Source organism: Marmota marmota, unplaced genomic scaffold (assembly GCF_001458135.2).
Source record: "Marmota marmota marmota unplaced genomic scaffold, marMar, whole genome shotgun sequence".
NCBI lineage: Eukaryota > Metazoa > Chordata > Mammalia > Rodentia > Sciuridae > Marmota > Marmota marmota.
The window spans coordinates 20,962,134-20,984,073 of NW_025999842.1; the positions used below are offsets into that span (position 1 = coordinate 20,962,134).

General features: G+C 34.2%; 1 protein-coding gene and 1 pseudogene across 9 annotated transcripts in view; one reads left to right on the forward strand and one right to left on the reverse strand.

Annotated features, from left to right (window-relative positions):
• Ascc3 (activating signal cointegrator 1 complex subunit 3) overlaps window positions 1-21,940 on the reverse strand; it is a 355,403-nt gene that overhangs the window by 290,452 nt on the left and 43,011 nt on the right. The gene's annotated exons all lie outside the window — the stretch shown is intronic.
• On the forward strand, window positions 17,006-18,542 carry LOC107151432 (annotated as a pseudogene).

Genomic DNA, 21,940 nt, shown 5'->3' on the forward strand with positions numbered 1-21,940 from the left:
GGGGAGGGGGGATAGTAGAGGATAGGAAAGGCAGCAAAACACAACAGACACTAGTATGGCAATATATAAATCAATGGATGTGTAACTGATGTGATTCTGCAATCTGTATATGGGGTAAAAATGGGAGTTCATAACCCACTTGAATCAAAGGGTGAAATATGATATATCAAGAAACATGTAATGTTTTGAACAACCAACAATAAAAAATTAAAAAAAAAATTCTCTCTCTCTACCTCTCTCTACCTCTCTCTCTTTAAAAAAAAAAAAAAGAAAAGAAAATCTTTAATACTATTACAGTGCTTATAAGATAAAATCCAAGCTTCTCAGCACCCTCACAGCTTGTCATTCAATATCTGGCCCCAATGGATCTGTCAGTCATCATCACATCCTGGCTTTCCCCAACTGACAAATCCTTACCATCCAATAACACCAACCATCTGTTGCTCCAAGACTAAAACATGCTCGTTCACATCCCCACGTGTCTGTACATATTGTTTCTGCTAGATGGAAGCATCTTTCTACTCTCCCCAGCCTGATAACTTTTACTTCTAATCTTCAAAACGTAGCTCAAATAATAACTCTGTGAGGCAGGAAAAGAAGCTTCCTCATTATTTTGTGTCCTCCTTCAAAGAATCTTGCTCCTTTGTTTCTCCAAGAGTTACAACACAAACGCAAATGCTAAGATATATTAAAGACATGTTTTATTCATATAATAGAATATTTTCTCCCATTTTTAATTCTTCAATGAATCATTTTTTATAAAGGTAATCATCAGAAGTACTAGTTTTACTTAAATAAACTCTTTCTAAATAAAAGTCAAAACTGTCTCCAAATGCAATCTAAAATACAGAAAGAATCTCAAATGGGTTGTTTTCAAAGATGAAAAGAAATTTTTGCCAGGTATTTCCCAACACAGGGTAAAGACTAAGTTTTTGTTGTTGTGTTGTGGTGTTTAATCTCCTTCAAATATCAGTAGCAAACACCTTAATGACCCTTCTCCTATTGTGTTGAAAATGGTTAACATATAAACACGTATAAGTAATGTATCTAAAACCACATTAATAGAATATCTAGAAGAATGAAGAAATAAGAAATAGAAGTATAACACTGTGGAAAACTAAAGATAGGCCAATATTCTAGACAAAAATAATAAACTTAGGATCCATGTTTGATCCTCCTTTCTTAACATCCTTAAAGCATCCTTCAAAATGCTGAAGATATGTTAAATACTTAAATCAAAATGGATTTACAAATTCACAGCAATCATCATAAACTTCTAGGAAATAAGTTAGTAAAAAACAAAATCATATTCATTTAGAAAATCTCTAGTTATAGTAAAATACATACTAAGAATATATTTTAAAAATAAAATAACAATGCCTTGAAAATTTCCACATATACATGATATTTCCATATACCCATGAGTATTAAGCACTCATCTTAGTATAAGCTATTCATCAATACCATAAGGAAATGTCCATCCTGATCATGATCAACACTGCAAGATAGGTATTAATAAGGTTTCATTCATAAAAGATATTCTATGCTTTAAATAGTATCTGTTAATTTTTCACTTGAACAATACATGGAAATTTTCAACTTCCTAATGGCTTAACAACAAAAACAAGTTTCTAAATCATCACATCTTAGGGTCACCAAGAATTTTCTTAAAAATCGAGTGGTTTTTTTTACCCTAAGTACTGATTACAAAACTATACATAGCTTTTGATGCTAAATCTCCTTGATCACAATTCTTTCTCCTTTATCAACTTTTCTTGCTTCAAATTTCCTGATCTCCTCCATGGCTCCAGGCATAGTCTTTCATTCAATTTCCCCACTTTCAAAAAGAATTCATCCAACTTCAGTATGCAGGGACACCCATGAGAACCACAAAGTCTGTACACTACACAACTCAGGACAATGAATACACAATCTCCCATGTGGCACCTATATTAGTTGGCATGATGTTACTTGACATACCTGAGGAAATTAACTTACACAGAGAAAAGAGTTTATTATGGCTCACAGTTCTGGATGTTCCAGTCCATCATGAGGCATCACTTTGGGCCTCTGGTGAGAGCAGCACATCATGACAGAGGCATGGGGCAGAGCAAATCACTTGCATCATAAGCCAGGAAGCAGAGGGAGAGAGAAAAACGGAAGCAGAGGGAGAGAGGAAGGGGCCATCATAAGCCAGGAAGCAGAGGGAGAGATGATGGAGTGGGGCCCCACAACCACCTTTAGGGGCACTCCCCCAATGATGTAAGGACCTCCCACAAGGCCCCGCCTCTTAAAGCTCTGGAGCACCTCCCAATAACACCACCCTGGGGATCAAGCGGTTATCATACAGACCTCCAGGGACACTACCCATATTCAATTTATATATTCTGCCTCTGGTAATGAACATAGAGGTTCCAGGGTGAATGACATTCATGGAAATAAACCACCCAGAAGCCTTTCCTAGAATGAATCATTTAAGGTAAAATAGTGAATGAATGGTTGGCAGTTGTTAACTATTAGCATCTTCAGCATATCAGTAGCCAAAGTGATCCTATTACAATACACCCTTCCTCAGTTCAAGACCCCACAATGATTTCTGATCTCATAGTTAAAACCAAAGTCTTCCTCAGTTCAAGACCCCACAGTAATTTCTGATCTCATAGTTAAAATCAAAGTCCTTAAATATAACAAGACCTCCCTATATGTACTCATTTCTCTATAATCTCATATTTCTGCTACTATGTTTCCCTTCATGTTTTTCATTTCAACCACTCCTTCCTTTTTAGTATTCCTAAGCATACTCCCACATTTTACCTGCTGTTCCCCATAATTAAAATACCCTACTCCCTGATATTTACATATATCATTCCTTTACTTCCTTCAGAGAAAATGTCACTTAAGCAGAGTGGCCCATTTTAATCAACCTATCCAAAATGCATATTCAGTAACTTTCTGTTCTTATACTTGCACGCCCTGGCATATGTCCTTTCTTATAAATGTTAATACTCTAATGGCAGATTATAGCTCTAATAGGAACAAAATTTTTTTAAAAAAGTGTACAACTGAGATCATCATTTCTCAAATCAGCTTTCTCCTCTCATCACCATTTTTGTTAATGATACATCAACCTCTCATTAAAATTCAAGTTGAAAGCTGTCAGATCTGGATTCTTTATTCTCCTTATACTTAACAGCAAATCATAGTAAAAGTCATGTGATCTTTCTTTTAAAATATAAGAAAAGCAGGGAAATTGAAAAATACACAAAGTACAGTTTATAGAATGAACCTATAAATAGTCCTTAGATATATCAAAACACACTCAAGACATTCAGCCTCATTTGTCATTTAAAAACTTTGAATTACACTTTCATTTTCACATTGTCAAAGACCCAAAGTTCATTAACACTCTTTATAAGCAAGTGTGTAGAGAAACAAGTAATCTCAAATGCTTACACATATGAAGGAGTCTAAACTTCCACATCACTATAGAAAGGGACAATTTGGCAATATCTATCAAAATGGCAGATGCACATACCCTTTGGCCCAGGAAATACTATTCATCTATGAAATAGAATGACGATCTCTTTGTGTTCTGCTATAAAATAATCTGGTGCTTTTGAATTACCCTGCAACTCAAATGGAAAATAAGAAAACAAAAAACAAAAAAATACCTGACTGAATATTTACAATATTTACCCATTTAGCTCTAAGTCACATCGAAAATTTTAGTTCAGGACTTAAGTTCCATAAAATCAAGCTCAGTGGAAGAGTGTTTTTGCCTGGCATGGTCAAGGCCTGGATTAGGTCCTTGTACCAAAAATAAATGAAAAAATAATGAATAAAAGTATGATGTTATGATCCTGACATTGGGTGTGAGGAGGATGTAAGGAACAGAAACGACCTTAGAAAGTGACCAGATTGCAAGTTTAAAAGAAAAGAGATTTCAAAACAGGCATTATAAATATGCTCAAAACACTAAAAGAAACCATGATTAAAGAAGTAAAGACAAGTGCAAATCAAACAGAGAAGAAATAAAGGTACAGAATTGCTTTAAACAACCAAATGGAAGTTCTGGAATAAAAAACTCATTATAAGTTCTTAACTGTATATTTGAGCTGGCAGAAAATAATTCGAAAACTAGGAGAAGTTACGACCTCCAAAGAATGGAAAGGGAAATGAATAAAGATTAACAGAAATGTGTGACACCTTAAGTACAATAACACAGGAATCCCAAAGGAGAGAAGAAAGAAGAGCACAAAAATATTGAAAAAAAATAATGGATTAAAAGTTTTTAAACTTACTGAAAAACATCAAACATATATCAGGAAGCTCAACAAATTCCAAGCATGGTAAACACAAAGAGATCCATGAATGGACACATCATAGTAAAAAAGCTAAAAGTTAAATGAAAAAATTTTAAAAGAATCAAGAGAAAAATGAAGAAGGAAAAGTCTTTCAATAAAGGATATTGGGACAACTAGTTAGCCACATGCAAAAATAATAATAATAATAACAATAATAATAATAATAATAATAATGAAGTTGGACTATTGCCTCAAACTATAAACAAAAATGAACTCAAAATGAATCAATACCTAAATGTAAGGACTAAAACTATACAACTCTTAGAAGAAACATAAGAGTAAATCTTCAAGAACATGGATTTAGTAAAAGATTTATCGATTTGACATTAAAAGCATGAGCAACAAAAGAGAACAGATAATTTGGAACCATTGAAATAGGAAACTTCCATGCTTCAAAAAACACCATCAAGAGTGAAAAGACAACCCATATAATGGAGAAAATATTTGCAAATCATATATGTGGTAAGGAACTTGTATCCATAATATATAAAGAACTCTTAAAATAATAAAACTCAATTTAAAAGTAAATCATCTACATTTCTCTATGGAATATATATATGAATGGCCACTAAACATGATAATACTCAACATCATTAGTCATCAGCAAAATACAAATCAAAACTACAATGACATATCATTTAACACCCACTAAAAAAGCTATAAAATGAAAAACAGCAAGTACTGGTAATGATGTAGAAATAACAGAAACCTCATACTTTACTTGTGGGAATATAAAATTGTACAGCCACCATGGAAATCAGTTTGCTTGCTGCTCAATAAGTCAGACATAAAATTACTATATGACTCAATAAAACTCCTAGCTATATACCCAAGAGAATACAAATAAGTATCCAAACAAAAACACATACATAAATTTAGCTATTCAATAGCCAAAGTTGGAAACAATCCAAACATCCATCAATTAGTTGATGGATGGATAAACAGAAGACATATCTATATAATAGAATATTATTCAGCCATAAAAAGAAATAAAGTAGTGTACAAGTAAATGAACTTTGAAAACATTCTGCTAAGTGAAAGAAATAATTGACAAAAGATTGCATTGTATAATTCCCTTTACACAAACTGTACAAAAATAGAAAATTCATAGGAACAGAAGTAGTCTAGTGCTTCTTCAGAGAGAAAGGTAGGAGAAAGGAAAGGATGCAGGATAATAGTTAAAGGCCCTGGATTTCTTTTTGATGTTATGTGAGTACATTAAAATTGTGATAATGATTGTACATGCCTGTGCATATAATTAAAACAATAATTTATATACTTTTTAAATGGGTGCATTTTATAGTATATACATTATATATCAACAAAGCTACTAAGAAATTTATGAACCAGAATGACTTAAAATACTAAACGAATAAAGAAAACCACTTAAAGGTTGAAAAGTAAAAATGAAACAGAATTTCCCTAAAAACAATTTTTAAATGTATTTATCTATTTAGATTAACAGGTATTAATTGTACCCATTAATGGAAGTCAGTGTTCTCTCTCAATACATGTACACTCATCAAATCTAGCCATGCTTCATCCACTCCCCTCCACCAACCTCTATTAATCATCCTGCTTTCAGGCTCACTTTCCTAAAATCCTTTAAAATCAGTGTTTTTGAATTGTTAGTCATACACAAGGCCTGTCCTAGCAAAAGAGAAAAGAAAGCTGTTTTGCTCTTCATAGCAACTCTACAATTCCAAGATGAAGAATCCCCAGCAGAGTTCTGAGATCAGCTGCTACTAGATTTAAAGAAATCCCAAAATTGTGCTTTCCATTACATTTGCCATTTTCATCCACATTGAGAGCAGGTGCAGTTCTCATTCAAAATTTGCATTACAAACTAATTTGGCACTCAGTGACTGTTTGTAAAGGTGCAGCTGTCTGGATCACTGCTGTATATACTGGTACAAGTTTCAAAGGCTATCAAATTTTTAAAAAAAGAAGAAGAAAAATAAGAAAAAGGGGGAAGGAGAAGTTAGCTACAGGCACAGAAATGGCCATGTACTAAGAAGCTGATAAAATAAAGTATAGAAGAACGAATCTCTCAAACAATGAAGAGGCAAGTTTCACAACCTGGCTATAAAGGATATGAGATTTAATGAGGACACAGTAGATAGGTAACATCTTTTTCCTTGTCAATACTGTTAAAGCCATTATCTGTATTTTTGTGTGACAAAAGGTTTTTAGAGTTCTTCTTATTGTAAAACTTTTTGACTAAAATGAATTATAAGCTAAAGTAGCTCTTCATAAAGTTAATTATGGAAACAGAAAATTAACCAACAGACTGAATTTCAAAGGTGACAAAAATTATTTCAAAACAGGTACAAGAATATCTTTAAAACAGCATTATCTCATTTCTTGACAATGCAACATTTTAAACAGATGAATGTAGTTTTGAATATCTACAGAAAAGTAAAACCCACTTGCCAATAGATACTGAGTGAAATCATTATTATTCCAATAGGAACAGTGCTATAGTGGGTGCTATATTCCCAACATAATTATCAAATGTATTACAGATATTATAGTGCCATAAAAGAAAAACAAAAAGTAATATGTATCTTTCAAATAATATATCATAGAAATTCTACTATAAATCCCTTAAAAATTAGTAATGAAATATAATGGGCCTAAATAAACACACAAACACACACACACACACACACACACACACACACACAGTCTCTCTCTGTGTGTCTCTCTCTCATTCATATATATATATATATATATATATATTCATATATAAAATACAGAGATAAGTTGACAGTTAGCAAAGCATTATTTCCTAGTAAAACAACTCTGCTCATATAAAAAGTGCAATTTGAACCCTGCTTTTTAGACTAGTCAAAAAAGAATAATCATCTAAAACAGGCTTTAAAGCAAATAAAATTTCAACGTTTAACAAAAGGATTTTCAGCTCCATTCTATTTCCATCTAGTGAACATTAAAGAATCCATTAAAAGCAAAAAATAATAAGTTTATTTGGAGTTCAAAAAAAACCTCTTACAGAGGACCAGCATTTTTCACATCAAATAATCAATGGGCATTCTGAAAAATAGCCAGTGATTAACAGCAAGCAGAATATCTTGATGTTAGTGAGGCATCCTTTTGAATAACAATATGGTTAAGTGAATCATGGGATTAATCTCAGTATTGAGGATCAGTTATTTTTTAAGCATTGATCATGGCTCTGTCTTTTCTAACAATGTTACCAATGATATATAAATAGGAAGAAGTCACATATGTTAATAATGTTAATATGGTACATGATAGATCAAAATTTAAAATTTTTTGAAACATGATATAATCTGAACAAACCTAAGAAGTGTTAGAGATAAATATAAACCCTCACCCATAGTTTGGCTTGAAAAACTCCTGTGTACTTTGTATAAGATGAAACCTGGTCTCAAAAATAAATTGCAGGAGAGCTTGAAAAACAGAGGATAAGTTTTTTGCAAACTCAACATCAATAAAAAAATTCAGTGAAGGCTAGAAAAAAATTGCTCCATAAAACTGCTCTATACAGTGTCTCTACCTCCATTCACAATGGCAATTATCAAGAATGAGTAACAATAAAGTTCGGCAAGGATGTCTGGGAAAGGGTACACTCATACATTGTTGGTAGGACTGCAAATTAGTGTAACCACTCTGGAAATTAGTTCGAAAACTCATAAAACAAAAAATGAAATCACTATTTGAGCCAGTTATCCCACTGCTCAGTATATATCCAAAGGTGGTTAAGTTAAATTCACCATAGTACAATGAAATAGCCACATTAATGTTTATAGTGGCATAATTTACAATAGCTAAGCTATGGAGCCATCCTAGGTACCCTTAAACAGATTAATGGATAAAGTAAAGGGAGTATTACTTAGCCATAAAGAATGACTTTATGGGGCTGGAATTGTGGCTCAGTGGTAGAGTGCTCATCTAGCATGGGTGAAGCACTGAGTTCAATCCTCAGCACCACATAAAAATGAAATAAAGATATTGTGCCCACCCACAACTAAAAAATAAATATTAAAAAAAAGAATGACTTTATATGACATTTGCCACTAAATGGATGAATCTGGAAACTATCAAGCTAAGTGAAATAAGCCACTCAAAAATGCCAAAGGGGCCTGCACCTCTGTCGCCATTGTTGCTGACTCTGATTCTGCTGCTGCCAGCCTGAGATCACCTGGAGATCTTTCTGGGTGCTGCTGCAACAGAGGAAACCACTGCCCCAGATACAACTGAAGCCGACATTGCGGCTGACCCCCGAAGATCGCCTGGTGACACTGGCCCCACATCTGCAATTGCAGCTACCACTGCAGCTGCCACGACTGCTAACCCACTGCTGCCAACAACCACCAACATTACCACTGCTACCACAGCCTAGAGGACTACTTCAGAGGAGACTCTAGGTTTGGGTGCAGGTGGCTACACCAATTTTGAGACACCAGCCGGGGCCTGGGTGCCAGGAGATTTACCACAAGAGCCTCTGTCTAGTGACTCCAGGTGGGCCCTAAAGGTCCAGTGTGGGGGGTGCCTGCAGGTTTGGAGAAGCCTGAGGTCTTCCTGCTGAGAGTGCTGGTGGCCCTTATCTTGCTGCTGCATCTCAGGGTGGCTCCAAGTAGGAGCAGCATTGAGATCTTGGGACTGCAGTGTGGCTGAGCCTGAGGTATCTGAAGCCCAGATGGGTGGGACAGAGACTGGATTTGCAAGGACTGATCTGGGTTTGGTGATACCTACAGACATCAGAGACAGGGCTGAGAAACTATTGAAAACTGACAGAGATAGCTCAACACTCCAGCAAGATTTATTTTATTTTATCTTATTTTTTGATACACTGATCTCTACCATACTTGGAACAGGACATTTTTTATGCATCAGTGTGGGGAGGACAATGATATATGAATGGTGTTTTGCATTTTAATTGGTTTTTTTTATTTAATTGAGTTTATTTTTAAAAACACAAGACAGCAGCATGCATTACAATACTTATTACACATATAGAGCACAATTTTTCATATATTTGTATATAAAGTATGTTCACGCCAATTCATGTCTTTATACATATACTTTGTTCTTCGTTTTTTTTGCATTGCAATTCTTAGTACACACATATACCACAATTTTTCATATCTCTGTTTGTATATAAAGAATGATGACACCCAATTCGGGTCTTCATACATGTACTTTGGATAATGATGTCCATCACATTCTACCACCCTTGCTAATCTCCTGCCTCCTCCCTTTCCCTCCCACCCCTCTACCCTATCTAGAATTTATCTATTCCTCCCATGCTTCCCCTCCCTACCCCACTATGAGTCAGTCTCCTTATATCAGAGAAAACATTTGGCATTTGGTTTTTTGGGATTGGCTAACTTCACTTAGTATTAGCTTCTCCAATGCCATCCATTTATCTGCAATGCCATGATTTTATTCTCTTTTATTGCTGAGTAAAATTCCATTGTGTATATATGCCACATTTGTTTTTATCCATTCATCCACTGAAGGGCATCTAGGTTGGCTCCACAGTTTAGCTATTGTGAATTGTGCTGCTATAAACATTGATGTGGCTGTGTTCTTGTAGCAAGCTATTTTTAAGTCCTTTGGGTACAGTCCGAGGAAAGGGATAGCTGGCCAAAGGGTGGTTCCATTCCCAAATTTCCAAGCAATCTCCATAATGCTTTCCATATTGGCAGCACCAATTTGCAGTCCCAACAGCAGTGTATGAGTGTACCTTTTTCCCGCATCCTCTCTAACACTTATTGTTGTCTGTCTTTATAATAGCTGCCATTCTGACTGGAGTGAGATGATATCTTAGAGTAGTTTTGATTTGCATTTCTCTGATTGCTAGAGATGATAAGCATTTTTTCATATATTTGGTAATTGATTGTATATCCTCTTCTTGTTTTCTTATGTCTTTAATTTTTTCTCTTTGTTCGTATTCTTCCTCTCTTGTCTATTTTCTTGGATTTTCTTTCTAACTTTTTTCCAACCAACAGCCAATCTCTGTCGGTTCCTCTTCCACTCTTCCTGTGAATTTTTACTTCTAGCTTCTCTCTTCCTCCATCATGAATACTGCATACTACACTACCTCTGTTCTCTCATCCACCATTTGAAATTGTAAATCATTTTAACAAATACTCTGTTTGTACTATAGAGAGTTATTGAATTCATCATTTTGGTTTAATTCGAGAAAGCAGTAGATGCCTTAGTGAGAGATAGTAGCTTTAAGGTGAAAAATTGTGTACACTGGGTGCTGTTTGTAGGGTATGGCTGCCTGCTTCCAGGTCTTGGGGCCCCACATGTGGCTGGGACAGCTCTTGGCGATCAGCCAGAAGGCGGTGCTGTGGGCGGTGACGGAGGAGGCGGACCACCTCCAGGATAGGTCCAGGACTCTTCCGCCTTCATGGACAGCTTGTGCCTTCCCTTACAGACTATGGGATGGGTGTACACAAATAAATAATTCAGCAAAGTAGCAGGATATAAAATCAAAACCCATAAATCAAACACATTCCTATACCTCAGCAATAAATCCACTAAAAGAGAAATTAGGAAAACTACTCCATTCACAATAGCCTCAAAAATAAAATAAAATACCTGGGAATCAATCTAACTGAAGAGGTGAAAGACCTCTACAATGAAAACTACAGAACACTAAAGAAATAAATTGAAGAAAACCTCAGAAGATGGAAAGATCTCCCATGCTCCTGGATAGGCAGAATTAAAATCATCAAAATGGCCATACTACCAAAAGCGTTATACAGATTTAATGCAATTCCTATTAAAATCCCAATGACATTCTTTATAGAAATAGAAAAAGGATTCATGAAATTTATTTGAGAAAATAAGAGACCCAGAATGGCTAAAGCAATTCTTGGCAAGAAAAGTGAAACTGGAGGCATCACAATACCAGACATTAAACTATACTATTACAGTACTGGCACCAAAATAGACTTGTAGACCAATGGTACAGAATAGAGGATACAGAAACAAACCCAGATAAATACTAGACAAGGGGACCAAAAACATTCTCTGGAAAGAGAGATAGTCTATTCAACAAATGGTACTGGCAGAACTAGAAATCCGTATGTAGCAAAATGAAATTAATTCTCTATTTCTCACACTGCACAAAAATCAACTCAAAATAGATCAAAGACTTAGGCGCTAGAACAGAGACCCTGAACCTAGTAGAAGAAAAAATAGGCCCAAATCTTTACCACATCAGCCTAGGATCTGGCTTCCTTAACAATACTCCTAAAGCACAAGAAGTAAAATCAGGAATCAATAAATGAGATGGATTCAAATTAAAAAGCTTCTTCTCAGCAAAGGAAACAATAACGTGAGTAGAGAGCCTACAGATTGGGAGAAAATCTTTACCACATGCACCTCCGATAAAGCATTAATTTCTAGGGTATATAAAGAACTCAAAAAACTTAACACCAAAAAAACAAATAACCCAATCAATAAAAGGGCTAAAGAACTGAACAGACACTTCACAGAAGAAATACAATTGATCAACAAATACATGAAAAAGTGTGCAACATCTCTAACAATAGAGAAATGCAAATCAAAACTACTCTAAGATTTCATCTCTCTCCTGTCAGAACAGCATTCATCAAGAGTACAGGCAACAATAAATGTTGGCGAGGAAGTGGTGAAAAAGGTACACTCATACATTCCTGGTGGGACTGCAAATTGGTGACACCACTATGGAAAGCAGTATGGAGATTCCTCAAAAAAACTGGGGATGGAACCACCATTTGACCCAGCTATCCCATTCCTTGGGTTTATATCCAAAGGACTTAAAATCAGCATACTATGGTGACGCAGCCATATCAGTGTTTATAGCAGCTCAATTCACAATAGCTAGACTAGGAACCAACCTAGTATTAAACCCAGATGCAAAAAAAGACCACCAACTTCAATTTTAAAGCAAATTTGTATTTATGTACACAAAGAGGGCTGATCAACAGCCATCTCTCCTAACACGGGCTGGACAACAGCACCCCAGCTCTCCAGAAACAAGGTTTTATAGCACAAAAAGTTGCAAAGGGGAGTGTCTTGAGAACTTACAGCTTACAGGATTTTGACAAGCATAATACAAGTGCAGACAGTAGGTTAATGGTCTACATGGCATGATATTTCAAGATAGGGAGTAAATTCAGATCCTAACATCAGAATTTATGAGGTGCCGCTGAGGTTTCAGAGAAGGCTGTTACCTGGTCAGGGAAAGCCAGACATGGGTGAGTTCAAAACATGGGCAGGAATTCCAAACAAGTTTAGAAATTGCAGTAATTTATAGTAAAACAGAAATTAGCTTTTCATGACTTTGTGATGAGATGGCTCCCAATCTTAAAATGGAATTAGGCTGGGTTCATCACTAGGTGTCCCTCAATAGATGAATAGATAAAGAAAATGTGCTATATATATTCAATGGAATATTACTCAACTTTAAAGAAGAGTAAAATTATGGCATTTGCCAGTAAATGGTTGGAGTTGGAGAAAACCATGCTAAGTGAAATAAGCCAATCCTACAAAACCAAAGGCTGAATGTTTTCTCTAATATGTGAATGCTAATTCACAAAGGGGGGTGGCACTAGACTAGGGAAGAATAGCATTACCTTGGATTAGGTAGAGAGAAGTGATGGGAGGGGAGGGGAAAAGAGGGAATGAAGGGATAGGAAAGATAATAGAATGAAACAGACATTATTACTGTATGTATGTATGTGACTACATGACCAATATGATTCTGCAACATGTACACTCACTCAGAAAACTAAGAAATTATATCCCATGTATGTATAATATGTCAAAGTGCCTAAATGCATTCTACTATCATGTATAATTAATTTTAAAAATTGTTTTAAAAGGCCAAAGTTCATATGTTTTCTTTGATATGTGGAAGCTAATCTACAATAAGGGGTGGGGGGAGGTAAGAAAAAGGAATAAAGATCAGTGGAGTAGAAAAAGAGGAATAAAAGGAAGGGAGAATAGATGGAATAAGAGTGGAATGAATCTAATATAACATATATGTCATATATGTCCTATGCACATAAATGAATATAAGAGTGAATCTCACCGCCATATACATCCACAAGAAATTAATTTAAAAAAATAAATAACTATGGGTAGAGGGAAAGAAGCAGGGGTCGGGGAGAGAAGAGGAAGGAATGATAACTGGGGATGGAATTAGAATAAGATATTCCATGCTTTTACAATTATGTCAAAATAAATTCTTTTCGTGTATAACTAAAAAGAATTGAAAAACTAAGTTACTTCCAGAAGAAAGTAATATAGAACATTGTGATAAAAACTTTAAAATGGCATTATGAAGCTCAATAAGGTTGGTAAAACAATTCATGAAAAAATTTTCAAACAAAAGAGCAAAATAAGAACTGACAAATATAAAAAAAGAACAATGAAGAAATCTACAAATGAAAAATAGTCACTAAAATATAATTCTGAAGAGTACTAAAAATTCACCTGAAATGCAAGATTGCAGCAAATAGATAAAAAATATTTCTAAAACATTTAAGAGGCATAGACATTATACAGAGAAGTTCTAATTAGGATTTTTAAGTATGAAGACTAGCAAGAATGGAAGAAAGGCAACATTTGAAAAGAATATAGTCTGGACTTATCCAGTATTAAAGAAAGACATGAATATTCAGATTGAGTGCTTACAAACAAATGAACAATTAGACTGCAGCAAGTGTTTGATCAGTTACAAACAATGCTGAAAGGCACTGGAATATTAAAGTTAATTACTGAAAAAATGATTATCAACCTTGAATGTAACCCCCAACTAATCTATTATTAAGGAATGAGGACAAATTAAAACAACTTGAAACATAAAAAGGTTAAAAACTTATCACACAGAGAAACTCACTAAAAGAATTCTTAAAGTTCTGAAGAAGAAAAAAAAACACAAAATATAAGAAACAACAGTAAACATATTCATAAAATAAGCTAGCAAAGTACAGACTCTAAAACAAATAAACAATTTTTACCCTTAAAAAATGAACTAAAACTCTAAACAATAATAGTAAAATGGATAGGAGGAAGGTATTCAGTAAGTGGAAGAAGCATTTACAGTTACTCATTTATGCTTAAAAAAAAAAAAAAAATTCAAGAGCACCAACTAAACGTGAAATTCAGTTAGATTCCAAACCAGGAAAATAAAAAAAGGAATATAAAAACTTTAGTCACCCAATAAATAGTAGAAAACAACAGTGAACATAAAAGCTGAGAAACTAAAAAATATTCATCTACACAGTTTAAGAACTGCAATTAAACAATAAGAAGTACATATCAAATCAAATAAAGTTAAAGCACCACTTAATAGAAGGTTTGAAAAAATGGGAAATAAATAACAAAAAAACAGAAGTGGACAAATCAAACAGAAAAAAAATGGAAATAAAAGCAAAATTTAAGTAAATAAAAGTAAAAGTTTTTATTATTTTAATGACAAAAATTGTAAGCAACCAAGATGTCCTTCAAAACAGTGAATGGATAAACAAGTTATGTACATCCTTACAAAGTAATATTGCTAAGCACTGAAAGGAAATGGAGCTACCAAGCCATGAAAAACATAAATCTTAAGTGCATACTAAATAACCAGAAGCTAGTTTGAAAAGACTACACACTGTGATTAGATCTACATGACATTCTGGAAAAGGCAAAAGTACAGAGGTATTAAAAAGATCAGTGGTTGCCAAGAGTTTGCAGGGAGGAAAGAATAAAAAGGCAGAGCACAAAGAATTATTATGGAAGAGAAACTATTCTATTTGATACTGATAGTGGGTATATATCATTACTATATCATTACACCTTAGTCAAAACCCACAGACAAAGGTTGGGGTTGTAGCTCAATGGTACAGAGATTATATAACATGCATGAGAAACTGGGCTCAATTTGAGAACCACAAATTAATTAATTAATTAAAAATAAAGCTCACAGACTATGTAATATTAAGAGTGAATCCTGATATAAACTATTGACTTTAGTTAATAATAATGCATGAATATTGTGTCATCAATTTTAACAAAAGTACCACACTATTGCAAGACATTAATAACAGTGAAAATGAAGAGTATAATAAATAAAAAAAAAAACTGCTCAGTTTTTCAGTACCTAAAACTACTCTAAAAAAAAAAAACAAACAAAACAAAACATTAAAACAGAAGATGGTATGAATTCAAGGAAAAAGATCTATAAAGCTTCTATTGATCAAGTTGGTTTTTTATTATTATTGATAAATTTTTATAAAGCTGGAAGAACATCTACTTGTGATTTAAACAAAATCTAGCAAAAAGTCTTTTATGTCAAAGATACTTAACAAATCATTGTGGAAAAAACGAGTAAGTAATAAAAAGAAGGAATTAATAATCAATGCTGGCTTGTTTTCTATCAGCTTTCACACTGGGCCACAGCATATACATCTCTTTTGAAAATTTACCTCTGAAACCCTTTATATTTCACATACAATAAAATAAATGTCCTGAGGTCACTAAATTTAATATATTTCAAATGTTCTCTCCAATAGCATAATAAGCAGTTGTAAACAATTAAAAATTTTAAAAAAGAAACCCATTTTAAGATTTTATGACACTGAAATAATGTTGGGTATTAAATCAGGATAATTTACAAATTTTCTACTCAGGCTGAAATTCTAAGCAAAGTATAAAACCTAAATAAATGCATTAGTGCATAACCAAAAAAAAGCCTCAAGAAATAGAGAATAATTCTGATTCTCATAAAGAAAACCCATGCGTTTTCTTTCAAATTATACAGACACACATTTTAAAAACTAGAGTTGTTCTACACATTAAAGTCATAAACAGCATATAAGCTACATAAAAACAAGCATAGTATGCAAAAAAACTATTCAATAGTCTAATTTTAGATAATATACAATTTGATTTGCATATAATGTAAATAATGTACATATTAAAACTAAGAATAATGAAGATTGATAAAAGTAGAAGATGTTAAAAGCTGTGTAATTTGAAAAAAGCTTTAAAATGACAGTTCATGTGGAATTAAATATTGGATAATTACAATAAGCAGAAATTTTTTTTAATTTCTAAATTATTCTTAGTTTGGTTTGTTGCATAGAAAATTACTAAGTATTCTACATTTCAAAATAGTTATAATAACATAAGAAAATACCCATGAAAATTAGGACATCATTTACTTATTGCTAGGAAAAGATGTGCTGTGCAAATTGTTGCTTACAGGGAATCAGATGAATTATATTTTCATAATAGCTAATGCTCATTATTTAAAGATATTTAATCTCATATAACTTACCAAACCTAAAACAAAGGTCATATAACACTTAAAATTAAGACACTTGGAATGTGAACACCATTTATTTCCCATATACTATTATTAATGTTTAGTAAACAAAGTTAAAACTAGGAATCAATGTATATTTAAAAACTTAGGGCTAGGGTTGTGGCTCAGAGGTACAGTGCTCACCTATCATGCATGAGGCACTGGGTTCAATTCTCAGCCCCACATAAAAATAAAATAAAGATATTGGGTCCACCTAAAACTAAAAAATGAATATTAAAAAAAACTTACTTTATATATATGGCAAATTGACAGTTTAATTGTTAGAAAGAAGTCATGCTAGTTCTAATTACCTCTGAAGAAAACACTTTATGATCACTTGTGTGAGTATATAAAACTGAACAAAATACATGCACTACGTCTTAAGCATTTAAGTGAATGCCTTCAGCAAATTTCTAAATCTAATAATCAGATTTGTGTAAACAAACTGACAATACATTCCAGGTAATTCTCAATATGTGTGTTCATCTAAATTAGTCTTAACAACATTTATTGTATTAAATAAAATGTTATGACCCGATTCTTTTAAATAAATAAACATACACATATACACACAAAAGTTCTGACTTGGAAGGAAGCAAGATGATAGGTATAAACTGATGAAACTTCACTAGATTATGTCCAACAATTAGGAGTTCTTAGCACACAGAAGAGAATGAATGAATGAATTATGTCAAAAGAAAATGGAGGGGTGCAATCCAGCTGGCAGCCTCTGCCTCCTGCAGTCAGACCAATGGAGGATACAAGGGAACCTCTAAAGGAAGAAGCCTTATTGGTAAGCATGATGACTCCCCACCTCCAATCACCAGAAAAGGAGTTACAGTGGAACTAGGTTTGGAACCAGATATTTTTGTGGATGAGTTTTTTCTATGTCCACCTTCACCAGGAAGCTTACTACCATCTTTCTTCCAATTGTCTCAACAATTGTATTTGTGGTTGATTTGCCAAGGAATGGCATGACCCTGCTGTTCTTTCTTTTCCAAACAAGGAAGAAATACCCTGCTGTAATTTATTTACATGGCAAATATGACCTTGACAAACTTTCTGTTAATTGGTTCTCCTTGAAGACTGCCTACCACAAACAGGGAAACAACTGGATTTATGGGGAATCTCTTTGCAAGGTGATCATTGGCCTTTTTCTATGGGAATATATACTATTCCATTCTCTTCATGACCTGCCTCAGTGTGCAAAGGTATTAGAGCATCAGAAACCCCATGGTGCACACCAGAAAGAATGTAAAGATTGCTGTTTGTGTCTCCCTGGGAATATGGCTGCTAATTTTTCTGGTCACTGTCTCCTTACATATCAGGAAGCAAACCATCTACCTTCCATGTCTTGCCTGAGGTGATGTTGGTGGGAGACAAGTTAATTACTTCCCCTCTCTGGACATTGGAGTCTTTGTGTTCCCAACTTCCCTCACAGCCTCTGCCTACGTGCTCATGCTCAGAATGTTCCAATCTTCTGCCATGGGTGAACACTCAGAAAAGGGAGAGGGCCATCACATTCATTGTCCCTATCCGGCCATATACTTGATCTGCTTCACTCCTAGTAACTTCTACTTGTGGCATTATTTCCTGACTAAAAGCGGAGGCCAGACCCATGTCTTTGTCTTGTACACTGTAGCCCTCTGTCTACCCTCAAAAGCAGCACTGACCCTTTTGTCTATTACTCTGTTTCTCAATTTCAGGGAGCATGCAAAGAGTGCTCTCCTTTGTTGAAGACTCAGGACTGTGAAGCGGATGCAAATATCCCTCACCTCAAATTCTCCAGGAAATCCAATGCTTACTATTCAAGTTCAACCAGTGTTAAAACCTATTAAGTTTACCAGCGCCACAGATAGAGTTTTACAGAACCATGTGAAGCCTGCTTACCATTGTGGGGAGGTGGCTGTTATTTCTTAACCAACCAGGGCTTAGCACGTGTATATGCAGCTTATCCCAGGATTGCTGGAGACTTCCTTGTTTGCATAAGTCTCCCACATTATCATAGATATGTGTCAGAATTCTCCTACTTAGATGTCTCAAAAACTGAACCCACAGAGGAAGATATAGCAAGATAAAGACAGAAACCCTGTTATCTGCAAGAACTACACCTGACATGAGGACTAGGTTTCTGTCTGACACTAAGATAGGATCCATCTTAGTTAGCCTTGTTAGGGCTTGAGGGCCTCTAGAGAGCAGTCTAACTGACTGATTTTACAAATGAGAAATCTGACTTGGTAAACAAGCTGCTCAGAGTCAGATTTCCAACCAATAGCATTGAGGTTGGGTTAGGCAACACAATTCAAATATTCAGTAAGAGGCATTCTTGTACACATCCTCAAACTCACTGGGGATCTTGCTAAAAGTACAGGTTCCTTAGCTTTGGTAATAACAACACAAGACTATGGGAATAGGGACATTTTATAAACCTGTGTGATGTTTACACACAAGTTTGAGAACCACTGGTCTGAGGTTTGCTGCCACTTGACGAGGTGCCTCAATAGTCTGTACAAAGAAAACCTAATAAGAAAGTTTTGCACTGGGTGTGGTGGTGCATGTCTATAATCCCAGTGGTTCAGGAGGCTGAAGCAAGAGAATCAAAAGTTCAAAGTCAGCTTCAGCAACTTACGGAGGCTCTAAGCAACTTAGCTAGACCCTATTTCAATATATATATCTCAATATATATATATGGGATTGGGGATGTGGCTCAGTGGTTAAGTACTCCTGGGTTCAATCCCTGGTACCAAAATAAATAAATAAATAGAGTTGTGCCTCTTTGTATTCAGCTTATAATGAAATTTTCTGGTTGACTTATTGGGCTTTTCAGTTATTTCTTTATTTATCCTTGTGTTTTTGTGTGTATCACTAGTCGAGAAAAATACAATGAGGCTCTCTAATAAAACAAATTTTGTATCACTTTTTACTAACATCAGTTTGAGTAAGACCATTTTGTAACTAAAAATAGCATTTACCACTTAGTATTTTTAAAAAAATGTTGGCATATTTATTGTCAGTTTTGTTCACTTCTTACCAAATATAAAATTGCACAGTGTTCACAAGGCTTGAACCACACCTGTTTGGAAAGCAGCAGGAATACACAAGGATTTGCAGCATATTTAAGAAACACCTGACTCCAAAATGACTTTATATACCTGTTGTATTTCTGACTTTTAAAGTTATGATTGGCTTATAAATAACACATGATCCTTTTTCTATGATTTAAAAAAAAAGAAAGAAAATAAATGGATGCTTCTTGAGCAACCATTCCAATTAAGAGCACTTTAGTTTGGAATCTTTTATTGCTGCAAAATGGTAATGGCAAGCATTTCTAAGTCCTAATTATGAGCTTAATAATGAATAATATTTTTTTTACCCATATCATAACAACATATAACCTCAAAAACTTGTGAGATGGACAGGAATCTTAAAAGTCATCAAAATCCAATCTTCTACAAATTTCAACAAAACGATGATTCAGCAAATGCTTCTATATCTACAATAACAAATCACATTACTCACCAACAGAGCTCATTATTTTAAAGGACTCTGAAAAATGAAAAGGTCTGCCTGAGCTGAGATGTATCCTCAAACACCTTTTTATCAAGATATACTAGTTATAACCCTTGGACCACTCTTGTTTCACTTATAGCTCTTAAAATAATATGCTTATTCCCCATCCCACCATAGCTTTCCCTTCAAAAGGATAGCTAATTATACTTTCTTTCTAGTACTCATCATAATACATGATTTCTACATCCTTCACCAACTAGTAACTCTCCTCTACATAACTTCAGTAAGATTATAGCTTCTTTTAAAGTGTGCCAGTAATCTGAAGAGCACAAAAATGAAAAGAATTATCATCACCCATGCAGAAGGCTATATTTTAGTTAATAAAATTATATTGTTGGCTAGTTATACAATATTATTTACAATACAATAGTCAATATATAGGGAGCACTCACCGTATGCTAAGCACTATTATAAGAGCTTCAAGAGCATTACATATTTTCATAGTCAACCTGGATGGAAAGCTACCTATACCGTCTGCACATAACAAGTAATAAAACTAAGACTCAAAGAAGGCCAAGGTCAAACAGTTTTTAAATAGAAGAGCTAAGGATCATACACATGTCTAACCTCAGTGTCTGTATCTTTAACCATTTGAATTTATAGCTGCCACTGAATTTATTTTTTATAGATACATCTGTTAAAACAGATCTTCCTATCTGGACTAACAGTATTCCTGGATATAAATATTTAACCTTATGTAGTCAGCACTTTCCTAATATAGATGATAAATCTTAAGAAATCTGTTATAGCAGGTAAAATACTTCACTATCTTACCCTTTTCTTAATGTTACATTCAGGTAAAAATAGAAGAAATGATTCTTGAGTTTTCTTCATGAAAATCTCATCCCTAAAATGCTTTCCTATAAGTAGGAATAAACAATCTAAAATAGGAGACAATATGGAAGTATTAAGAACCTTGGGAGAAAATGACCATGTCACTTGAGGATAAATATATATCCATAAATTAAGAAAAAAGAACAGATACATCTGATCCAAGTAATATTCCAACCAAAACCAATGAGACTAAAGTTTTTTAAAAAGTCCAAAATGATGGAAGTTTCAATCATGTATTTGGGATTGCCTTTCTTAGCATAATACTAAAGGAATATTTTTACATGAAAAGATGAACAGACTGCCTCCTTACAAAAACTTTCAAATCTTAATATGCTTCTTATATGTGAAAAAGTAACTCCATCTAATGAAAAATGGGCAACTCTCACAAGAAAAATAATAATAAGTTTACAAATAACATGAAAAAAAATCTTTAACCTCAATAGTAATTTTTAAATGTACTTAAGAGAGTAAGATACACGAGGTGTGGTGGTACAAACCTGTAATCCCAGCTACTTCGGAGGCTGAGGCAGGAAGACTGCAAGTTTGAGGCCAGGTTAGGCAATGTAATAAGAACCTATCTCAAAATAAAAATAAAATGGGTTGGGAGTGTAGCTCAGTGTTAGACCATTTGCCTAGCATGTATGAAGTCCAGGGTTCAATCACCAGTACTGACTCTCAAAAAAAAAAAAAAAAAGATACTATTTTCTCTCTATTCAATAGGCAAGAGTTTTGTTTTATTTTTTAAGTATAATATATAGGATTGTCAAGAATGACAGCAGAGCGCGGTGGCACATGTCAGTAATTCCAGTGGCTTGGGAGGCTGAAGCAGAAG